Source organism: Rhinopithecus bieti, unplaced genomic scaffold (genome assembly GCF_001698545.2).
Source record: "Rhinopithecus bieti isolate Rb0 unplaced genomic scaffold, ASM169854v2 scaffold_3906, whole genome shotgun sequence".
NCBI classification, from domain to species: Eukaryota; Metazoa; Chordata; class Mammalia; order Primates; family Cercopithecidae; genus Rhinopithecus; species Rhinopithecus bieti.
In genome coordinates, this window is record NW_016804230.1 from 115,349 (window position 1) to 119,646 (window position 4,298).

Consider the following 4,298-nt stretch of genomic DNA (forward strand, 5'->3'; position numbering starts at 1 on the left):
AGGATGGTCTCGATCTCCTGACCTCGTGATCCGCCCGTCTCGGCCTCCCAAAGTGCTGGGATTACAGGCTTGAGCCACCGTGCCCGGCCACTACATTATACTTTTTATCGTTACCTTAGAGTGTACTCCTACTTACTTAAAAAAGTTAACTGTAGGCCAGGCACGGTAGCTCACACCTGTAATCCCAGCACTTTGGGAGGCCGAGGCCGGCAGGTCACTTGAGGTCAGGAGTTTGAGACCAGCCTGGCCAACATGGTGAAACCCCATCTCTACTAAAAACATAAAAAATCAGCCCAGTGTGGTGGTGGCACCTGCAGTCCCAGCTACTTGGGAGGCTAAAGCAGGAAAATCACTTGAACCTGGGAGGTGCAGGTTGCAGTGAGCAGAGATTGCACCACTGCACTCCAGCCTGGGCAACACAGTGAGACTCCCTCTCAAAAAAAAAAAAAAAAAGTTAACTGTAAAACAGCCTCAGGAAGGTCTTTCAGGAAGTATTCCAGAAGAAGGCGTTGTTATTATTCCTAAAGACCTTCCAGTGATACAAGATGTAGAGGTGGGAAGACAGTGATGTTGATGATCCTGACCCTGTGTAGGTTTAGGTTAATGTGTGTGTTCATGTCTTAGTTTTTCACAAAAAAAGTTGAAAAAAATTTTTTTAATTAAAAAAAAAGGCTTAGTGAAGTTTGGACTTAAAAAATAAAAATTAAAACATTTTAAAAGCTTATAGGTCAGGCACAGTTGCTCATGGCTATAATCCCAGCTACTTTGAGGGGCCAAAGCGAGCGGATTACCTGAGGTTGACTGTTCAAGACCAGCCTGGCCAACATGGTGAGGCTCCACTAAAAAAAACAAAACCTTGGTCGAGCATGGTGGCTCACACCTCTAATTCCAACAGTTTGGGAGGCCGAGCCAAGTGGATTATGAGGTCAAGAGTTCAAGATTAGCCTGGTCAACATGGTGAAACCCTTGTCTCTACTAAAAATACAAAAATTAGATGGGTGTGATAGTGGCGCCTGTAATCCCAGCCACTTGGGAGGCTGAAGCAGAGAACTGCTTGAACTGCTTAAGCCCGAGAGGCAGAGGTTGCAGTGAGCCAAGATCACACCACTGCACTCCAGCCTGGGTGACAGAGCAAGACTCCATCTCAAAAAAAAAAAAAAAAAAAATCTCATCTGTCCTAAAAATACAAGAATTAGCCAGGCATGGTGGCAGGCACCTGTAATCCCAGCTATTTGGGAGGCTGAGGCACGAGAATCTCTTGAACCTGGGAGGCAGAGGTTGCAGTGAGCTGAGATTGCGCCACTGCACTCCAGCCTGGGCACCACAGCGAGACTCTGTCTCAAAAAAAATTTTTTTTAAGTTTATAGAATAAGAATGTAAAGAAAGAAGGCTGGGTGTGGTGGCTCATGCCTATAATCCCAGCACTTTGGGAGGCCAACGTGGGTGGATCGCTTGAGGTCAGGAATTCAAGACCAGCCTGGCCAACAGGGTGAAACCCCATCTCTACTAAAATACAAAAATTAGCTAGGCATGGTGGCAGGTGCCTGTAATCCCAGCTACTCAGGAGGCTGAGGCAGGAGAATCACTTGAACCTGGGAAGTGGAGTTTGCAGTGAACCAGGATCGTGCCACTACACTCCAGCCTGGGCAACAGCTCAAGGTTCCATCTCAAAAAAATAAAAGAAATAAAATATTTTTGTCCAGCCGTACAATGTGTTTGTGTAAAAAAGTTACAGTGAACCTACATTAATTTATTATTGGAGAAAGAAATTTTTTTGTAAATTTAGTGCTAAGTGTACAGTGCTTACAAAGCCAACAGCAGTGTTGGGAGGCCAAAATGGGAGGATCACTTGAGGCCAGGAGTTTGAGACCAGCCTGGTCAACATAGCGAGACCCCCTCATCTCTGTTTGAAAAAAAAAAAAGCCTACAGTAGTGTACAGTAATATCCTAGGCCTCCACATTCACTCACCACTCACCCACTGACTCACCCAGAGCAACTACAAGCTCCATTCATGGTAAGCGTCTTGTACAGGTGAACTATTTTAAATCTTTTATACCATGTTTTAACTGTACCTTTTCTATGTTTAGTTATGTTTAGATGCACACTTACCATTGTGTTACCATTGCCTACAGGATTCAGTACAGTATTGTGCCATACAGGTTTGTAGCCTAGGGACAATCAGCTCTATTACGTAGCTTAAATGTGTAGTAGGCTGTACCAGCTAGGTTTGTGTAAGTACACTCTGTGATGCTTGCGCAATGACAAAATCGCCTAATGATCCATTTCTTAGAATGTACCCGTATGGTTAAGCAATGTGTGACTACATACAACTGTGTCTTGCTACCAGACTCTGTCTAGAGACTGTCCTTGCTGGCCTGATGCAACCATGTGGCCTACGTGACAGTGAACTGCAGGTAGCCTGCAGGAACTGCAGCAACCTCTAGAACTGAGGGCAGCCTCCAGCCACATACCTACAAGAAGCTGGGGCCCTCCGTTCTACGCACCAAGGAAATGAGTTCTGCCATAACCTGAATGATCTTGGAAGCTGATTCTTCCTTAGTTGAGCTTCCAGATGATAACACAGCCCAGTGGATACCTTAGTTGCAGCCTCATGAGATCCTGAGCAGAGCACCTGCTAAGACATGCCTGAACTCCTGACCCACAGCAACTGTGACTTAATAACTACGTATTGTTTTAAGCTGTTGTTTGTGGTAACTTGTTACACAGCAATAGAAAACGAATACACCAAGAGTAGGGTAACATCTGATGATAAGGCAGCTGTTCTGTAGGCTGTAGGTGAGGACCCACAGGGCTCCCCATCAGCAACATGGGCTGAGTGAGCTGGCTGTTCTGGCTTACCAAGAGAAGTTCGTCCATCTCCCACCCACCCCCTGGTGACTTGGCCTCTGTGTGTCAGTTGTTGCAGGCTGCCCCTGACTGCTGGTTGTCCCTGGGAACTCTACACTGCACTTCTGCTTCTTATGGCTTCAGCCAATGCATGGCTTAGCTTTCCTATGGCTCTCATGGGGCTCAGGCTTTTCAGCTTTAGCTCCTTCTGTTCTTCTTTCTATATCATTTTCAAATTCTGGAGAAAATTGGGCAGGTTGGCTAATTGCATTCCTCCTAGCTTGAGTAGAACCTTCCTTGTAGTCAGCCTTTTTCTTCCATCTCATTTCTGTTACCCAGCCAGGAAAAGTTCTCTGCTTTTAGGGACTCATGATTGAATTGGGCCCACCTGGATAATGCAGAATTGTCTTTCTACCTCAAGGTCCATACCTTCATCACATCTGCAGATGCCCTTTTGCCATGGAAGGTAACACCTCCACAGATTCCACCCAGGGGTTAGGGTGTGGGCATCTTTGCAGAGAGCGTTGTTATACCTACACTCTATGTCTAATTAATCCCTGGGAATTTGGGACCTGGTTACTCTTCTAATTCTGCTACTAGTTAGCTGTCTGACACTGGGCCAGACACTCTCTATTTTGGAGCTACCAGGTCACATCAAGACTTCATGTCCTGGGAAGCCATGTTTGAAGAGCCTGCCATATAGGTTGACACTGAGGTGGGATTCATGGGCCCAGGGCAGGTGGAACAAGTCAGCTACCTAGAGACATCAGGGTCCACTGAGCCTGTGAGTGAAAAGCAAAACTGTTCCTGAGGAGGTCAGGTTGGAGAAGAACCATTGGCTGTTACGTGATTGGGCCGAGCCCGGGATAACCTAGAGAGGCACAGCAGGAACACTGAGGTTGGGGATTTCCAGGAAGGCAGGAAAGGCTGGGCTATCAGAGCTCACCATGCTGAGTGCCAGCCACACCGTGAGTGGTACGTCAGTCAGCATCGAGACTCAGCACAGCCCAGACAGGCAGCAGGGCTGGGTCTCACACCCATGCCTATAGATTCCAGGGTCCTTCTCAGCTGCTCAGCCTGTTCCCTTTTGACTCTTGGTGGCCTTGTGGCCTCAGGTCCACACAACAGTTGGAATGTGATCCCATTCCTGGACACAGAGGCCCTGCAGTCCTATAGAAGCCCTGTGGACACTTTCCCCAGGCTCAGAGACTTACATCAGGCCTATTCCCTGCTCCTCCTACAAGGCTTTGTATGACAAATCCCCTAATGCTCCCTGCAGCCTGGTTGCTTCCACTGACCATACCGGGGGGCAGCAAAGCCATGAGTTGTAGTCCAGCCCCTTCAGGAAGAAGGCCGTCCAAAAACAGGCTCAGGGGCCACTGCAACCTCCTTTGGATGTGATATAGGAAATGCCCAGGTAGCCAGCCAGACCATTTACCCTGCCCTGACA